The sequence below is a fragment of the Capricornis sumatraensis genome, chromosome 2 (genome assembly GCF_032405125.1).
Source record: "Capricornis sumatraensis isolate serow.1 chromosome 2, serow.2, whole genome shotgun sequence".
In the NCBI taxonomy this organism is placed as follows: domain Eukaryota; kingdom Metazoa; phylum Chordata; class Mammalia; order Artiodactyla; family Bovidae; genus Capricornis; species Capricornis sumatraensis.
In genome coordinates this window covers 109,540,810-109,558,741 of record NC_091070.1, presented here as the reverse complement: position 1 = coordinate 109,558,741, position 17,932 = coordinate 109,540,810, and the positions used below count along the sequence as shown (strand labels likewise).

General features: G+C 66.7%; 10 non-coding genes across 10 annotated transcripts; 4 read left to right on the top strand and 6 right to left on the bottom strand.

Annotated features, from left to right (window-relative positions):
- Window positions 1–3,535: 3,535 nt before the first annotated feature.
- Window positions 3,536–3,607, bottom strand: TRNAE-CUC (transfer RNA glutamic acid (anticodon CUC)). The gene has a single exon. It is a non-coding gene; the product is annotated as a tRNA-Glu (tRNA).
- A 278-nt stretch (window positions 3,608–3,885) lies between these two features.
- TRNAG-UCC (transfer RNA glycine (anticodon UCC)) lies at window positions 3,886–3,957 on the bottom strand. Its single transcript has one exon. It is a non-coding gene; the product is annotated as a tRNA-Gly (tRNA).
- A 755-nt stretch (window positions 3,958–4,712) lies between these two features.
- On the bottom strand, window positions 4,713–4,784 carry TRNAD-GUC (transfer RNA aspartic acid (anticodon GUC)). Its single transcript has one exon. It is a non-coding gene; the product is annotated as a tRNA-Asp (tRNA).
- Window positions 4,785–5,334: 550 nt separating this feature from the next.
- On the top strand, window positions 5,335–5,417 carry TRNAL-CAG (transfer RNA leucine (anticodon CAG)). The gene has a single exon. It is a non-coding gene; the product is annotated as a tRNA-Leu (tRNA).
- A 1,479-nt stretch (window positions 5,418–6,896) lies between these two features.
- TRNAG-GCC (transfer RNA glycine (anticodon GCC)) lies at window positions 6,897–6,967 on the top strand. Its single transcript has one exon. It is a non-coding gene; the product is annotated as a tRNA-Gly (tRNA).
- A 4,747-nt stretch (window positions 6,968–11,714) lies between these two features.
- On the bottom strand, window positions 11,715–11,786 carry TRNAE-CUC (transfer RNA glutamic acid (anticodon CUC)). The gene has a single exon. It is a non-coding gene; the product is annotated as a tRNA-Glu (tRNA).
- A 278-nt stretch (window positions 11,787–12,064) lies between these two features.
- Window positions 12,065–12,136, bottom strand: TRNAG-UCC (transfer RNA glycine (anticodon UCC)). Its single transcript has one exon. It is a non-coding gene; the product is annotated as a tRNA-Gly (tRNA).
- A 755-nt stretch (window positions 12,137–12,891) lies between these two features.
- TRNAD-GUC (transfer RNA aspartic acid (anticodon GUC)) lies at window positions 12,892–12,963 on the bottom strand. Its single transcript has one exon. It is a non-coding gene; the product is annotated as a tRNA-Asp (tRNA).
- A 550-nt stretch (window positions 12,964–13,513) lies between these two features.
- TRNAL-CAG (transfer RNA leucine (anticodon CAG)) lies at window positions 13,514–13,596 on the top strand. Its single transcript has one exon. It is a non-coding gene; the product is annotated as a tRNA-Leu (tRNA).
- Window positions 13,597–15,075: 1,479 nt separating this feature from the next.
- Window positions 15,076–15,146, top strand: TRNAG-GCC (transfer RNA glycine (anticodon GCC)). Its single transcript has one exon. It is a non-coding gene; the product is annotated as a tRNA-Gly (tRNA).
- Window positions 15,147–17,932: the final 2,786 nt, after the last annotated feature.

The following is a 17,932-nucleotide window of genomic DNA, read 5'->3' as shown; positions in this document are numbered from 1 at the left end:
TCACTTCACTGAGCGGACCCTTCTGTGGGTCCGTCTGACCTCGAGGCCCATGGCGATGGCGGCTCCTTCTTGAGGGCTGCGTCATAATCCACGGTACAGATATCCCTCACGTTCTTGTGCCGGCCACGTGCCGACGGGCACTTGGGCGCTTCCCGCGGGTCTCGGCTCCGGCACAGAGGGCTGCGGTGACCCTGGGGGATGCCTGCATCTCTCCCCATTAGGGGTGTTTGTCGTCTTTTCCCGATGCGTGCCCAGGGGTGGCTTTCCTGGATCATAATGTAAGCTCTTCTCTTTCCTATTGCTGGACTGATCCTCGACTGACTGACTTCGACGGAGTAGCACTCGTTCTGGAAGTGTAGTTGATCTACACCCTGGTGTCCGTTTCCGCTGTACAGCGTTGGGGTTCAGTCCTGTCTGTGGGGGGGGGCTTATGTTTTCAGCTCGGTTTCCATTACGGGTGATGACAGGATATGGGACCTCATTCCCTGCGCTATCCCGCGTGTCCTTGTTCCTCCTCCCCTTCCTACGCAGTACTGGTCCGGTTGATCCGTTGAGCCCGGCTCCTCATTCATCCCTCCGTCCCTGACTGCGCCCTTGGGAAGCCCCAAGCGGCTTTCCTGTGTCTGAGAGTCTGTGGCTGGTTGGCCCAGGGATTAATTTGTACAACACTTTAGAGTCCACCCATCCGTGACCTTGTCTGTTTGACTTCCCTCACCAAGGGTAATATTCTGCAGCTCCAGCCGCCGTTGCTGCCAGTGAAACTTTCTGCCTCTTGTGGACGGCTCGGTGACATCCCATTCTCTCCCTTTCTCTGATACTGCATCTTGGTGGCTGAGCCTTTGGGGATGGGCACTAGCGTTTTCTCCACGTCTCGGCTATGGCAAACGGTGCTGCTGTGACCGTGGGGGTTGCGTGTGTCTTTCCGAATGAAGAGTTGCGTCTTTCGTGGATATGTACCCAGGGTGGGGTTGGCATAGCTCGCCTGTTTCCCGCTGACTTCGCTGCCTGCTGAGTTAGTTTTCTTTTGAAAGCTTACTCCGACGTCGTAGTCAGCGTTGTTGCGCAAGTACAGTGGATTCCCAAAACTGTGCTGGTTTCCGGTGGACCCCGGAGTGATCCTGTTTCGCGTGTGCGGATCTCGGATGTCATATATGTCTTCAGATTCTTTTCCCCTTGAGGTTACTCCAGGGCACTGACGCTTATTCCCTGTGTTGAACTGGATAACCTTGGCGCTTCTCCCTTTACACAGGGTCCTGCGTATCTGTGCGTTGCAGCTCCGCAGTCATCCCTCCACCGCTGCCTTTGCACTTGCGTTACCCTAAGGTGGGTTTCTGCGTGAGTCGGTTTCTCCCGGCAAATAGCTTCGTTTTGTATTATTTTCCATGCTCCACATGCCTCTGTCCAACGCGGTCGGACATTCTCCGCCGAGTGTAAGCTGCATCATTGCTTGTGACAAATGGCAATACTTGACGTTTTTCTTATGACTGAGTGATGGCTCCATGCTGCATCCATGCAACCCCTACTTGGGCCTGCCGTGTGTGGATGGGCGCTGGGGTTTGCTCCGTGTCCGCGCCATGGCAGACGGTGCTGCCGTGTCCGTGGCGGTGTCCGGACCCTCAGACCTCCCCGAGGTTTGCCCTCTGCGGGTGTGTACCCTGGAGGGATGACTGTGCTCGGTCACATGGGAGCTCTCCTTGGCACTCATGAAATCACAGCCACCCTACTCCCAACACCCCCCCAATCCCACCCTGAGCCCCCAGCAGTGTCATCGCTCTCCCGCCATCTTCCTCACGCCACAGCCCCCTCACTGTCATGGCCTGCCCTCTGCCTTTCCCGCCAGACTCCAGGCTCGGCCCCACCTCCACGCCACCAGCCCCCTGGGGCTCGGGCTATCCCTCACACGTCTTGCGCTGGCCAGCCTTGCCCTGGCATTCACCACTGCGGGCCTCCTTCTGGCTCCGCAGTCCCAGCCCTACCCCCACGCCCACCCCTACCTACTGCAGATCCGTCCCAGCCTCTCACATGTGCCTGGCACGGCGTCGCCACCGCGTCCATGCTTCTGTAGAGGCCCTGCTCCAGTGGCCTGCCGATCTTTCGGCCAGGTCCCCGCGAGCCCCACGCCGCCCCTTCCCGCCGGCCATCCACACAGACGCCCCGACCAAGCACCCCGGGGCCTGCCTCCCAGCTCCCAGCTCGCTGCCGCCCCCATTGCTCGCGATCGTTCTGCCTGGGTTCCTGATCCACGTGGGGCGCCCACCAGCCATGGCCCCAAGCACCTTTGGCCCATACTCTCCCCTCGCACTCTGACGCCCACGGCCCCGGCAGGGGCCTCGAGGATACCTCCTTTGGCGATGGCAAGCACACGTCAGGCCACAGGGGCTCCTTGCCCACAGGGGACTCGCCTTTGTGCCATCGCACCCGAGTGTGCCGCCCTCGCCGCACCTTGGTGCCCTTCGTCTGCCGTCCACTTCCCCTCCGAAGGACACAGTCCTTGAACAGACGTGCAACCCTTTGGGATAGGCGAGCCCGAGACGGGGCCAACAGGAGACTGTGGTGGAGGATCGCCCTCGCGGAGAGTTCCTCGGGGAAGACGATGACAGGGTGGGCAGAGGGATGGAGCGGATGCTGGATAGACAGTTTGGAGAGAATGGGAAACTATTCGATGTCATCACTAGGGGAGGGGTGCGCGGAACAGGGCGCTCTGTGTGTGTGTGTGCACCCGGGTGCCCGCCTTTGGTTACGAGTCAGGGAGAGAGGCCTGTGTAAATCTTGCCTCAGTCCGGGAGGATTGAGAGCTGTGGTCAGGCAAGGGAAACAGCATGATGGTCGGGTTGTCCTCCCTGGCAGGCATCACTGCCTCTGAGTGACTGAACTGCTACCGATGCCTCCCGGGCGCCGCGGTCCGCCTCCCAGAGCCCACTCGAGACCAGAACCCTCTTGGAGTCGCCAGCGGCATACGGGAGTCACAGCCAGCCCGGGACCTGGCACGCACTGGCCAAGCCGCCCAGAGAGGTGGCTGGCGTGAGGGACACGGCAAGGCAGGCGGTCCGTGGCCACGGCCCCCACTGCCAGAGGCAGATCCCCCTCGCTCGCCTTTGGCTGTGGCCACCGCCCCTGCCGCTGCTGGCCCCCAGCTGGCGACCACCACAGCCCCCAGCCCTACCCCCAGCCCTCCCGCCGCCCGCCCTTTCCAAGCCCACCTCCTCACCGCCACCGACAGCAGGAGCACCGGCACGAGCCCAGGAGCATCACCGCCACCACCAGGGGCAGCAGCCGCAGGCCCTCAGGAGGGAGGGAGGCGGGGGGTGGATGGGAGGCCTCAGGCGCGTCGAGGTGGAAGCGGCGCGAGGTTGCCACTGCGGCCAAAACCTCTGCCCCGCGGGACGGCGGAGGTGGCCTGAATCGTGCTTGGGCTGGACGGGCAGGGTCCCGGGGGCCTCTGGCGCAGCGCTGAGCAAGCGTAGGCTAATAAAAGGGTGGCAGGGTGTCCGGCGAGGACATGGGCACGTGGCAGGCGGAGAGGAAGAAGAAAGGCTTCCCTGACCGGGAATCGAACCCGGGCCGCGGCGGTGAGAGCGCCGAATCCTAACCACTAGACCACCAGGGAGCGTCGGGGTTCAGCCCTCGCCTGCTCCTGGTGAACCCCGCGCCTCCATGCCACCCGCCCGTGCCACCTTGCTGCCTACACCCGGCCTTTGCAAGTCCAGCCGCCTGCCCCGGCGTGCCGTCTTGCTTTCAGCACCCTCAAAACACTGCGCGCGCCGCCGGCTTCTCGCACACACGCCAAAAGCCGCGGGCCAGCGGGCTGGCTCCCTGCTCCCACCTCTCTGTCCCCCGAACGCCCCTGCCCGGAGGGCGCTGGAACTCAGCAAAAGGTCGGCCCGCTGCGTTGGCCGGGAATCGAACCCGGGTCAACTGCTTGGAAGGCAGCTATGCTCACCACTATACCACCAACGCTCCACAGCCCGGGCGGCCGCCAGACGCCGGCCCCGGGCTCGCCCCAGCATGCTCTCGCCGCCGCCTCCGCATCCCTGCCCCGACGCCCCGTCAGCCGGAGGCTCTGCGCCGCCGCCGGCGCCCCCAACAGCCACGCGGCGCCCCAAGCGCGCCAGCGCTACGCAGTGGCCGGGATCCACCCGCCCGACCGCCCCAGGGCGGCGCCCCCGCGGCCTTGCGGCCCTCCGGCCCTTCGCTCCCCGCCGCGGCCAGCCAAAGCCTCCGCCCTCGCCACCGGCGGGCAACGCGGGGCACGCAGCTTCCAGCACCCAGCTGGCCACAGCCCTACTCCACCGGGCGCTGGGCGAGGCCACTTCCCACGACGACAAGGGGACACGGGACCCACCTGCCTGCACGCGTCGGGGCGCCGTGCCGAGCCGCGCGGCGGGGCCGTCGCGAGCCTAGGAGCCCACTCAGGCAGCCACTGTGGGTCGGCGCGTGGGCGGCCGGCCGGCCGCCAGATCCGGCTGTGGTCGGGCAAGGCCGTGGGGTCGCCAAGGAGGCCCTCGCTCCGCCGTGGCGACCGTGCGCCCGCCGACGACAAAGGGCTCAGGCTGGAGCGCTGCACGCGCGGAGGGGGTCGCCGGGAGCTAGGCCGGGCACCGCCGTTGGCGGCCCTGGCGCCTCGCCCGAAGACGGCGGGAGGGGACGAAGGGCCCTTGGGGGCCTGGCGGCAGGACAGAGAGCGACCGCGGCCACCAAAAAGGGTGTGTTGCCTCCCCGTCGGGGAATCGAACCCCGGTCTCCCGCGTGACAGGCGGGGATACTCACCACTATACTAACGAGGACGGCGGCGACCGTCCTGCCGCCCGGCCGCTCTCGGGCTCTCGGGCTGCCTGCCGACGCCTCCCCTTGCCCAGCACGGGCCCCCGGCCACCACGGGTCCCGGCCCAACCGCGCACCAAACCAACCGCCTCGGTCACAGCGGCAGCCCGCCACCACGACGGGGACCCGGACCCCCGGGGCACTGGAGCCTCCCCAGCGCGCGCCGCCTCTTGCCTCCAACGCGGGCGTTCCGCCGGGAGAAGGGGGCGCGAGAAGGCAAGCGGGGCTGCGAGGACACGGTGGGCGCGCGCCGGCCGGCGTCGGGCCGGGAGAGGCGCGGGTGGGGAGGGGCCGGCCCGCCGAGGGCCCGGCTGGGTCCGCGGCGCGCGCGGCGGCGGAGCCCGGCGCCTCGGCCGGCCGCCGCGCGCCGGCTCCGTCGACCCCCACTCCGGACGGCCGCCTGCCTGCCTGCCTGCCTGGCGTGGCGCCCCGCGCGGCCCGCCGAGGGCGCCGGTGCTCGCGCCGCGTCGGGTCCCAGCCAGGCCAGCGGCCACGCGCCCAGCCAGGCCCGCCGTCAGGATGGCCGAGCGGTCTAAGGCGCTGCGTTCAGGTCGCAGTCTCCCCTGGAGGCGTGGGTTCGAATCCCACTCCTGACAAGCCAGCCTTTTGGCCCGCCGGACAAACGCACCCGTCCTCCCCGCGCCACTGCCTTTCTCCACACACGCCCTCCCGCCGCCACCGGCACCCCCACACCAGGAACCTTCAGTCCTTCTCAGCGCATCTTTGCTCGCCAGCTGGCTGCAGCTGCAGCTGCTGCTTTTCCTGCCTCCCTGCCTCCCCCTTGCCCACCCTCGCCCACACTCGCCCACCCTTCCACTTCCGCTCCCACGGCCCCGCCGCGCCCCGCCCACGGCCGCGCCGAACCACGCAGCCCCGCGGCGGGTGGCAAGCCCTCCTCCCTTCGCCGGCGCTCCGACTTCTGCACGGGGAACGGCCTACTCGCCCTCGCAGCCTTGCTTCCACGGCCGCCCCCGCCAGCTCTCCCGCCAGGCCGGCACCCCGTCCTCCGCGCCCGCCCCGCCGGCCCGCCTGCGCTCCCCAGCCACAGCGAGGCGGCCGAGCCCCCGCCTTGCCCGCCGGCGGGGTGCCGCGTGCCCTCGACCCTTCTCCGCCTTGCGTTCTTGGCCGGGCCGCACCTGCCTGCCTGCCGCCCGCCCGGGACGCGTGCCATCCAGCCTTCCTGCTGGCCAGCGCACACCGGCCTTCCTGGCACGAGTCCGTCCCGGGAAGGGTGCTCCGCTGGGGAGGGAGCGGAAGCCCTGCCTGCCCGTCCAGCCCACCCACCGGCGCCCTGCCCGCGCCCCTGTCCTCGGCGCCACCGGGCACGTTCCCGTGGGAAGCCGCTGCCCCGGCCGGAGCCAAGCCCGCCCTGGCGCGCTCCCTGCCTCTCAGCCGGCAGTCCCCGAGCCAGGAGCCGCTCTGCCAAAAGGCCCCTGCTCACCACCACCAGCCCGTCAGAGCCGGACCCCGGAAGCGCGGTCGGCCAGATCGCAGGAGCCAGGCTCACACGCCTTTGGGTCCTTGGGCCTGAGCGCCGTTCTGGGGTGGGGGTGGGGGTGGGGCCGGTGGCGGAGGCGCTCGGAGGCGTCGCCCTCCCGCGCTCGCGCTTCCCGCACAGCCCGAGCCCGGCGTCCCGGCCCGCGCCCGCTATCGCACGCCCCACCCCGGCCCGGCCGGAAAGCCAGCCCGCCAGGGGGACTTCGGGTCGGGACCCGGCGGTCGCTGAGAGGAAGGTCGGCGCGCGGCCGCAGCGAACACGCAGCGCCTGCACCTGACAGGGATCCCGGCGCCGGCTCCCGGCCCCCGCGCGCGACACCGACAGGGTCGCGGCGGCCGTGGTCGGCGCAGAAGGCGCGGGAGGGGCCGCGTGGGCCCGCGTCCCGCCGCTCCGGGCTCCCTCCGAGAGCGCCGCGCCCCGGGGTCCTGCACGTGCCCGGATCCTGGCTTTCAGGTCGCCCGCCCGTCGTCTCCTGCTCCAACGGAGCAGAGAGATGCCCACGGGCGAGCAGTGAGCAGCAGCGGGCGGGTGGCGGCCAGCGCCTCAGGGGCAGCGACGGGCGGCGCTGGCCACCGGTGCATGGGTGGTTCAGTGGTAGAATTCTCGCCTGCCACGCGGGAGGCCCGGGTTCGATTCCCGGCCCATGCAGCCACAGCGTCCCCTTTTGGTCCCACGGTGCGGCCCCAGAGCCGAACTAGGTCTGCGCGCTGAAACGCGCTCGAGGCAGCGCTCCTGCAAACGCTGGCTTGTTACCTGCCGCCCGCTGCCTCTCCCACGCAGACGCCCAGGACCCCTCCCCACCTCACCCACAAAAGGCCCTGCTGCCAAGCCTTCGTGGCCCCAGACCCTGCGGGCTCAGCCGCCCGTGCGTCCAGGCACCTTTCTTGTGTTGGCTCCCGTCCTCAACCGGACCCGTCCTCAACCGAGGGCTCGGGGATAGCACTGGCAGGAATACCCCACCGCTGGCAGCCGCCCGCACCACACTTTCATCTTCCACAACGTCCGTCTCCCAGTTCCCTGCCTCACTCTCCCCACACTCCGAGAGAAATCAATCACACTACGTTTGCACAGCCAGGAGCAAGGGAGCTGCCACATCTGGCAAGCATACCTCCCTTTGGCCTGGAGGGCCCCTGGACCATGTCTTGCAGAACGAGTTCCAAAGAAGTCCACCAGCTGCCGGCCCTGGCAGAAATAGGTTTCCAACAGCAATGCCCTCACCACCTCAAACACCACCCCTTCCCCCTGAAACCCTCTTGCGCGCCTCACCTCAGCATCAGCCCTACCCCAAGGGCACCCCCACCTCAGCATGCAGCCTCACCGTCCCCCTACTCCCCCACATGCACCCATCCCACCCCCAGCTCCCCGCCTCCCCCATCTCCACACAACCCCCCACCACGCCCCGTTCCTCCCTGAGCCGTTCCAAATCCCACTCTTGTCAAGGAACCTGCCTTTGCATCTGTCCCACTGGCCTGCCTCCCCCCACCCCCCACTTCAAGCCACGGCCTGCTCCTTCTTCTGCTTCTTCGAACACAGGTAGAACGGATTCACATTCCTGGGTGAGTCTCAGGTGCCCGGCAAAGTGCTTCAGTCCCCTGTTCTTTGCCAGGTGGTCTCCCAGTGTAGGTGAAGGCGAGATCCAAATACGCTTCTCCTGCTCCAGAGGAAAGCTCTGTTGCTCATGTCCTGCAGGCACAGTCTTTCCTATCTCTTGATCCGCCTCCAACTTCGTCCCTCCCTGCCTTTCCCCTTGGGTAGCCCTATGTACGTTTTCGACGTCTCAAGGTCGCTTTCCCCTTTGCGCATAGATTCGTCTGTATTCGTCGTTAGAGTCCACAGAGCTTTCTCCCTATCCAAGCGACTCACTTCACTGAGCGGACCCTTCTGTGGGTCCGTCTGACCTCGAGGCCCATGGCGATGGCGGCTCCTTCTTGAGGGCTGCGTCATAATCCACGGTACAGATATCCCTCACGTTCTTGTGCCGGCCACGTGCCGACGGGCACTTGGGCGCTTCCCGCGGGTCTCGGCTCCGGGACAGAGGGCTGCGGTGACCCTGGGGGATGCCTGCATCTCTCCCCATTAGGGGTGTTTGTCGTCTTTTCCCGATGCGTGCCCAGGGGTGGCTTTCCTGGATCATAATGTAAGCTCTTCTCTTTCCTATTGCTGGACTGATTCTCGACTGACTGACTTCGACGGAGTAGCACTCGTTCTGGAAGTGTAGTTGATCTACACCCTGGTGTCCGTTTCCGCTGTACAGCGTTGGGGTTCAGTCCTGTCTGTGGGGGGGGGCTTATGTTTTCAGCTCGGTTTCCATTACGGGTGATGACAGGATATGGGACCTCATTCCCTGCGCTATCCCGCGTGTCCTTGTTCCTCCTCCCCTTCCTACGCAGTACTGGTCCGGTTGATCCGTTGAGCCCGGCTCCTCATTCATCCCTCCGTCCCTGACTGCGCCCTTGGGAAGCCCCAAGCGGCTTTCCTGTGTCTGAGAGTCTGTGGCTGGTTGGCCCAGGGATTAATTTGTACAACACTTTAGAGTCCACCCATCCGTGACCTTGTCTGTTTGACTTCCCTCACCAAGGGTAATATTCTGCAGCTCCAGCTGCCGTTGCTGCCAGAGAAACTTTCTGCCTCTTGTGGACGGCTCGGTGACATCCCATTCTCTCCCTTTCTCTGATACTGCATCTTGGTGGCTGAGCCTTTGGGGATGGGCACTAGCGTTTTCTCCACGTCTCGGCTATGGCAAACGGTGCTGCTGTGACCGTGGGGGTTGCGTGTGTCTTTCCGAATGAAGAGTTGCGTCTTTCGTGGATATGTACCCAGGGTGGGGTTGGCATAGCTCGCCTGTTTCCCGCTGACTTCGCTGCCTGCTGAGTTAGTTTTCTTTTGAAAGCTTACTCCGACGTCGTAGTCAGCGTTGTTGCGCAAGTACAGTGGATTCCCAAAACTGTGCTGGTTTCCGGTGGACCCCGGAGTGATCCTGTTTCGCGTGTGCGGATCTCGGATGTCATATATGTCTTCAGATTCTTTTCCCCTTGAGGTTACTCCAGGGCACTGACGCTTATTCCCTGTGTTGAACTGGATAACCTTGGCGCTTCTCCCTTTACACAGGGTCCTGCGTATCTGTGCGTTGCAGCTCCGCAGTCATCCCTCCACCGCTGCCTTTGCACTTGCGTTACCCTAAGGTGGGTTTCTGCGTGAGTCGGTTTCTCCCGGCAAATAGCTTCGTTTTGTATTATTTTCCATGCTCCACATGCCTCTGTCCAACGCGGTCGGACATTCTCCGCCGAGTGTAAGCTGCATCATTGCTTGTGACAAATGGCAATACTTGACGTTTTTCTTATGACTGAGTGATGGCTCCATGCTGCATCCATGCAACCCCTACTTGGGCCTGCCGTGTGTGGATGGGCGCTGGGGTTTGCTCCGTGTCCGCGCCATGGCAGACGGTGCTGCCGTGTCCGTGGCGGTGTCCGGACCCTCAGACCTCCCCGAGGTTTGCCCTCTGCGGGTGTGTACCCTGGAGGGATGACTGTGCTCGGTCACATGGGAGCTCTCCTTGGCACTCATGAAATCACAGCCACCCTACTCCCAACACCCCCCCCAATCCCACCCTGAGCCCCCAGCAGTGTCATTGCTCTCCCGCCATCTTCCTCACGCCACAGCCCCCTCACTGTCATGGCCTGCCCTCTGCCTTTCCCGCCAGACTCCAGGCTCGGCCCCACCTCCACGCCACCAGCCCCCTGGGGCTCGGGCTATCCCTCACACGTCTTGCGCTGGCCAGCCTTGCCCTGGCATTCACCACTGCGGGCCTCCTTCTGGCTCCGCAGTCCCAGCCCTACCCCCACGCCCACCCCTACCTACTGCAGATCCGTCCCAGCCTCTCACATGTGCCTGGCACGGCGTCGCCACCGCGTCCATGCTTCTGTAGAGGCCCTGCTCCAGTGGCCTGCCGATCTTTCGGCCAGGTCCCCGCGAGCCCCACGCCGCCCCTTCCCGCCGGCCATCCACACAGACGCCCCGACCAAGCACCCCGGGGCCTGCCTCCCAGCTCCCAGCTCGCTGCCGCCCCCATTGCTCGCGATCGTTCTGCCTGGGTTCCTGATCCACGTGGGGCGCCCACCAGCCATGGCCCCAAGCACCTTTGGCCCATACTCTCCCCTCGCACTCTGACGCCCACGGCCCCGGCAGGGGCCTCGAGGATACCTCCTTTGGCGATGGCAAGCACACGTCAGGCCACAGGGGCTCCTTGCCCACAGGGGACTCGCCTTTGTGCCATCGCACCCGAGTGTGCCGCCCTCGCCGCACCTTGGTGCCCTTCGTCTGCCGTCCACTTCCCCTCCGAAGGACACAGTCCTTGAACAGACGTGCAACCCTTTGGGATAGGCGAGCCCGAGACGGGGCCAACAGGAGACTGTGGTGGAGGATCGCCCTCGCGGAGAGTTCCTCGGGGAAGACGATGACAGGGTGGGCAGAGGGATGGAGCGGATGCTGGATAGACAGTTTGGAGAGAATGGGAAACTATTCGATGTCATCACTAGGGGAGGGGTGCGCGGAACAGGGCGCTCTGTGTGTGTGTGTGCACCCGGGTGCCCGCCTTTGGTTACGAGTCAGGGAGAGAGGCCTGTGTAAATCTTGCCTCAGTCCGGGAGGATTGAGAGCTGTGGTCAGGCAAGGGAAACAGCATGATGGTCGGGTTGTCCTCCCTGGCAGGCATCACTGCCTCTGAGTGACTGAACTGCTACCGATGCCTCCCGGGCGCCGCGGTCCGCCTCCCAGAGCCCACTCGAGACCAGAACCCTCTTGGAGTCGCCAGCGGCATACGGGAGTCACAGCCAGCCCGGGACCTGGCACGCACTGGCCAAGCCGCCCAGAGAGGTGGCTGGCGTGAGGGACACGGCAAGGCAGGCGGTCCGTGGCCACGGCCCCCACTGCCAGAGGCAGATCCCCCTCGCTCGCCTTTGGCTGTGGCCACCGCCCCTGCCGCTGCTGGCCCCCAGCTGGCGACCACCACAGCCCCCAGCCCTACCCCCAGCCCTCCCGCCGCCCGCCCTTTCCAAGCCCACCTCCTCACCGCCACCGACAGCAGGAGCACCGGCACGAGCCCAGGAGCATCACCGCCACCACCAGGGGCAGCAGCCGCAGGCCCTCAGGAGGGAGGGAGGCGGGGGGTGGATGGGAGGCCTCAGGCGCGTCGAGGTGGAAGCGGCGCGAGGTTGCCACTGCGGCCAAAACCTCTGCCCCGCGGGACGGCGGAGGTGGCCTGAATCGTGCTTGGGCTGGACGGGCAGGGTCCCGGGGGCCTCTGGCGCAGCGCTGAGCAAGCGTAGGCTAATAAAAGGGTGGCAGGGTGTCCGGCGAGGACATGGGCACGTGGCAGGCGGAGAGGAAGAAGAAAGGCTTCCCTGACCGGGAATCGAACCCGGGCCGCGGCGGTGAGAGCGCCGAATCCTAACCACTAGACCACCAGGGAGCGTCGGGGTTCAGCCCTCGCCTGCTCCTGGTGAACCCCGCGCCTCCATGCCACCCGCCCGTGCCACCTTGCTGCCTACACCCGGCCTTTGCAAGTCCAGCCGCCTGCCCCGGCGTGCCGTCTTGCTTTCAGCACCCTCAAAACACTGCGCGCGCCGCCGGCTTCTCGCACACACGCCAAAAGCCGCGGGCCAGCGGGCTGGCTCCCTGCTCCCACCTCTCTGTCCCCCGAACGCCCCTGCCCGGAGGGCGCTGGAACTCAGCAAAAGGTCGGCCCGCTGCGTTGGCCGGGAATCGAACCCGGGTCAACTGCTTGGAAGGCAGCTATGCTCACCACTATACCACCAACGCTCCACAGCCCGGGCGGCCGCCAGACGCCGGCCCCGGGCTCGCCCCAGCATGCTCTCGCCGCCGCCTCCGCATCCCTGCCCCGACGCCCCGTCAGCCGGAGGCTCTGCGCCGCCGCCGGCGCCCCCAACAGCCACGCGGCGCCCCAAGCGCGCCAGCGCTACGCAGTGGCCGGGATCCACCCGCCCGACCGCCCCAGGGCGGCGCCCCCGCGGCCTTGCGGCCCTCCGGCCCTTCGCTCCCCGCCGCGGCCAGCCAAAGCCTCCGCCCTCGCCCCCGGCGGGCAACGCGGGGCACGCAGCTTCCAGCACCCAGCTGGCCACAGCCCTACTCCACCGGGCGCTGGGCGAGGCCACTTCCCACGACGACAAGGGGACACGGGACCCACCTGCCTGCACGCGTCGGGGCGCCGTGCCGAGCCGCGCGGCGGGGCCGTCGCGAGCCTAGGAGCCCACTCAGGCAGCCACTGTGGGTCGGCGCGTGGGCGGCCGGCCGGCCGCCAGATCCGGCTGTGGTCGGGCAAGGCCGTGGGGTCGCCAAGGAGGCCCTCGCTCCGCCGTGGCGACCGTGCGCCCGCCGACGACAAAGGGCTCAGGCTGGAGCGCTGCACGCGCGGAGGGGGTCGCCGGGAGCTAGGCCGGGCACCGCCGTTGGCGGCCCTGGCGCCTCGCCCGAAGACGGCGGGAGGGGACGAAGGGCCCTTGGGGGCCTGGCGGCAGGACAGAGAGCGACCGCGGCCACCAAAAAGGGTGTGTTGCCTCCCCGTCGGGGAATCGAACCCCGGTCTCCCGCGTGACAGGCGGGGATACTCACCACTATACTAACGAGGACGGCGGCGACCGTCCTGCCGCCCGGCCGCTCTCGGGCTCTCGGGCTGCCTGCCGACGCCTCCCCTTGCCCAGCACGGGCCCCCGGCCACCACGGGTCCCGGCCCAACCGCGCACCAAACCAACCGCCTCGGTCACAGCGGCAGCCCGCCACCACGACGGGGACCCGGACCCCCGGGGCACTGGAGCCTCCCCAGCGCGCGCCGCCTCTTGCCTCCAACGCGGGCGTTCCGCCGGGAGAAGGGGGCGCGAGAAGGCAAGCGGGGCTGCGAGGACACGGTGGGCGCGCGCCGGCCGGCGTCGGGCCGGGAGAGGCGCGGGTGGGGAGGGGCCGGCCCGCCGAGGGCCCGGCTGGGTCCGCGGCGCGAGCGGCGGCGGAGCCCGGCGCCTCGGCCGGCCGCCGCGCGCCGGCTCCGTCGACCCCCACTCCGGACGGCCGCCTGCCTGCCTGCCTGCCTGGCGTGGCGCCCCGCGCGGCCCGCCGAGGGCGCCGGTGCTCGCGCCGCGTCGGGTCCCAGCCAGGCCAGCGGCCACGCGCCCAGCCAGGCCCGCCGTCAGGATGGCCGAGCGGTCTAAGGCGCTGCGTTCAGGTCGCAGTCTCCCCTGGAGGCGTGGGTTCGAATCCCACTCCTGACAAGCCAGCCTTTTGGCCCGCCGGACAAACGCACCCGTCCTCCCCGCGCCACTGCCTTTCTCCACGCACGCCCTCCCGCCGCCACCGGCACCCCCACACCAGGAACCTTCAGTCCTTCTCAGCGCATCTTTGCTCGCCAGCTGGCTGCAGCTGCAGCTGCTGCTTTTCCTGCCTCCCTGCCTCCCCCTTGCCCACCCTCGCCCACACTCGCCCACCCTTCCACTTCCGCTCCCACGGCCCCGCCGCGCCCCGCCCACGGCCGCGCCGAACCACGCAGCCCCGCGGCGGGTGGCAAGCCCTCCTCCCTTCGCCGGCGCTCCGACTTCTGCACGGGGAACGGCCTACTCGCCCTCGCAGCCTTGCTTCCACGGCCGCCCCCGCCAGCTCTCCCGCCAGGCCGGCACCCCGTCCTCCGCGCCCGCCCCGCCGGCCCGCCTGCGCTCCCCAGCCACAGCGAGGCGGCCGAGCCCCCGCCTTGCCCGCCGGCGGGGTGCCGCGTGCCCTCGACCCTTCTCCGCCTTGCGTTCTTGGCCGGGCCGCACCTGCCTGCCTGCCGCCCGCCCGGGACGCGTGCCATCCAGCCTTCCTGCTGGCCAGCGCACACCGGCCTTCCTGGCACGAGTCCGTCCCGGGAAGGGTGCTCCGCTGGGGAGGGAGCGGAAGCCCTGCCTGCCCGTCCAGCCCATCCACCGGCGCCCTGCCCGCGCCCCTGTCCTCGGCGCCACCGGGCACGTTCCCGTGGGAAGCCGCTGCCCCGGCCGGAGCCAAGCCCGCCCTGGCGCGCTCCCTGCCTCTCAGCCGGCAGTCCCCGAGCCAGGAGCCGCTCTGCCAAAGGGCCCCTGCTCACCACCACCAGCCCGTCAGAGCCGGACCCCGGGAGCGCGGTCGGCCAGATCGCAGGAGCCAGGCTCACACGCCTTTGGGTCCTTGGGCCTGAGCGCCGTTCTGGGGTGGGGGTGGGGGTGGGGCCGGTGGCGGAGGCGCTCGGAGGCGTCGCCCTCCCGCGCTCGCGCTTCCCGCACAGCCCGAGCCCGGCGTCCCGGCCCGCGCCCGCTATCGCACGCCCCACCCCGGCCCGGCCGGAAAGCCAGCCCGCCAGGGGGACTTCGGGTCGGGACCCGGCGGTCGCTGAGAGGAAGGTCGGCGCGCGGCCGCAGCGAACACGCAGCGCCTGCACCTGACAGGGATCCCGGCGCCGGCTCCCGGCCCCCGCGCGCGACACCGACAGGGTCGCGGCGGCCGTGGTCGGCGCAGAAGGCGCGGGAGGGGCCGCGTGGGCCCGCGTCCCGCCGCTCCGGGCTCCCTCCGAGAGCGCCGCGCCCCGGGGTCCTGCACGTGCCCGGATCCTGGCTTTCAGGTCGCCCGCCCGTCGTCTCCTGCTCCAACGGAGCAGAGAGATGCCCACGGGCGAGCAGTGAGCAGCAGCGGGCGGGTGGCGGCCAGCGCCTCAGGGGCAGCGACGGGCGGCGCTGGCCACCGGTGCATGGGTGGTTCAGTGGTAGAATTCTCGCCTGCCACGCGGGAGGCCCGGGTTCGATTCCCGGCCCATGCAGCCACAGCGTCCCCTTTTGGTCCCACGGTGCGGCCCCAGAGCCGAACTAGGTCTGCGCGCTGAAACGCGCTCGAGGCAGCGCTCCTGCAAACGCTGGCTTGTTACCTGCCGCCCGCTGCCTCTCCCACGCAGACGCCCAGGACCCCTCCCCACCTCACCCACAAAAGGCCCTGCTGCCAAGCCTTCGTGGCCCCAGACCCTGCGGGCTCAGCCGCCCGTGCGTCCAGGCACCTTTCTTGTGTTGGCTCCCGTCCTCAACCGGACCCGTCCTCAACCGAGGGCTCGGGGATAGCACTGGCAGGAATACCCCACCGCTGGCAGCCGCCCGCACCACACTTTCATCTTCCACAACGTCCGTCTCCCAGTTCCCTGCCTCACTCTCCCCACACTCCGAGAGAAATCAATCACACTACGTTTGCACAGCCAGGAGCAAGGGAGCTGCCACATCTGGCAAGCATACCTCCCTTTGGCCTGGAGGGCCCCTGGACCATGTCTTGCAGAACGAGTTCCAAAGAAGTCCACCAGCTGCCGGCCCTGGCAGAAATAGGTTTCCAACAGCAACGCCCTCACCACCTCAAACACCACCCCTTCCCCCTGAAACCCTCTTGCGCGCCTCACCTCAGCATCAGCCCTGCCCCAAGAGCACCCCACCTCAGCCTGCAGCCTCACCGTCCCCCTACGCCCCCACATGCACCCATCCCACCCCCCAGCTCCGCGCCTCCCCCATCTCCACACACCCCCCCCACCACGCCCCGTTCCTCCCTGAGCCGTTCCAAATCCCACTCTTGTCAAGGAACCTGCCTTTGCATCTGTCCCACTGGCCTGCCTCCCCCCACCCCCCACTTCAAGCCACGGCCTGCTCCTTCTTCTGCTTCTTCGAACACAGGTAGAACGGATTCACATTCCTGGGTGAGTCTCAGGTGCCCGGCAAAGTGCTTCAGTCCCCTGTTCTTTGCCAGGTGGTCTCCCAGTGTAGGTGAAGGCGAGATCCAAATACGCTTCTCCTGCTCCAGAGGAAAGCTCTGTTGCTCATGTCCTGCAGGCACAGTCTTTCCTATCTCTTGATCCGCCTCCAACTTCGTCCCTCCCTGCCTTTCCCCTTGGGTAGCCCTATGTACGTTTTCGACGTCTCAAGGTCGCTTTCCCCTTTGCGCATAGATTCGTCTGTATTCGTCGTTAGAGTCCACAGAGCTTTCTCCCTATCCAAGCGACTCACTTCACTGAGCGGACCCTTCTGTGGGTCCGTCTGACCTCGAGGCCCATGGCGATGGCGGCTCCTTCTTGAGGGCTGCGTCATAATCCACGGTACAGATATCCCTCACGTTCTTGTGCCGGCCACGTGCCGACGGGCACTTGGGCGCTTCCCGCGGGTCTCGGCTCCGGCACAGAGGGCTGCGGTGACCCTGGGGGATGCCTGCATCTCTCCCCATTAGGGGTGTTTGTCGTCTTTTCCCGATGCGTGCCCAGGGGTGGCTTTCCTGGATCATAATGTAAGCTCTTCTCTTTCCTATTGCTGGACTGATCCTCGACTGACTGACTTCGACGGAGTAGCACTCGTTCTGGAAGTGTAGTTGATCTACACCCTGGTGTCCGTTTCCGCTGTACAGCGTTGGGGTTCAGTCCTGTCTGTGGGGGGGGGCTTATGTTTTCAGCTCGGTTTCCATTACGGGTGATGACAGGATATGGGACCTCATTCCCTGCGCTATCCCGCGTGTCCTTGTTCCTCCTCCCCTTCCTACGCAGTACTGGTCCGGTTGATCCGTTGAGCCCGGCTCCTCATTCATCCCTCCGTCCCTGACTGCGCCCTTGGGAAGCCCCAAGCGGCTTTCCTGTGTCTGAGAGTCTGTGGCTGGTTGGCCCAGGGATTAATTTGTACAACACTTTAGAGTCCACCCATCCGTGACCTTGTCTGTTTGACTTCCCTCACCAAGGGTAATATTCTGCAGCTCCAGCCGCCGTTGCTGCCAGTGAAACTTTCTGCCTCTTGTGGACGGCTCGGTGACATCCCATTCTCTCCCTTTCTCTGATACTGCATCTTGGTGGCTGAGCCTTTGGGGATGGGCACTAGCGTTTTCTCCACGTCTCGGCTATGGCAAACGGTGCTGCTGTGACCGTGGGGGTTGCGTGTGTCTTTCCGAATGAAGAGTTGCGTCTTTCGTGGATATGTACCCAGGGTGGGGTTGGCATAGCTCGCCTGTTTCCCGCTGACTTCGCTGCCTGCTGAGTTAGTTTTCTTTTGAAAGCTTACTCCGACGTCGTAGTCAGCGTTGTTGCGCAAGTACAGTGGATTCCCAAAACTGTGCTGGTTTCCGGTGGACCCCGGAGTGATCCTGTTTCGCGTGTGCGGATCTCGGATGTCATATATGTCTTCAGATTCTTTTCCCCTTGAGGTTACTCCAGGGCACTGACGCTTATTCCCTGTGTTGAACTGGATAACCTTGGCGCTTCTCCCTTTACACAGGGTCCTGCGTATCTGTGCGTTGCAGCTCCGCAGTCATCCCTCCACCGCTGCCTTTGCACTTGCGTTACCCTAAGGTGGGTTTCTGCGTGAGTCGGTTTCTCCCGGCAAATAGCTTCGTTTTGTATTATTTTCCATGCTCCACATGCCTCTGTCCAACGCGGTCGGACATTCTCCGCCGAGTGTAAGCTGCATCATTGCTTGTGACAAATGGCAATACTTGACGTTTTTCTTATGACTGAGTGATGGCTCCATGCTGCATCCATGCAACCCCTACTTGGGCCTGCCGTGTGTGGATGGGCGCTGGGGTTTGCTCCGTGTCCGCGCC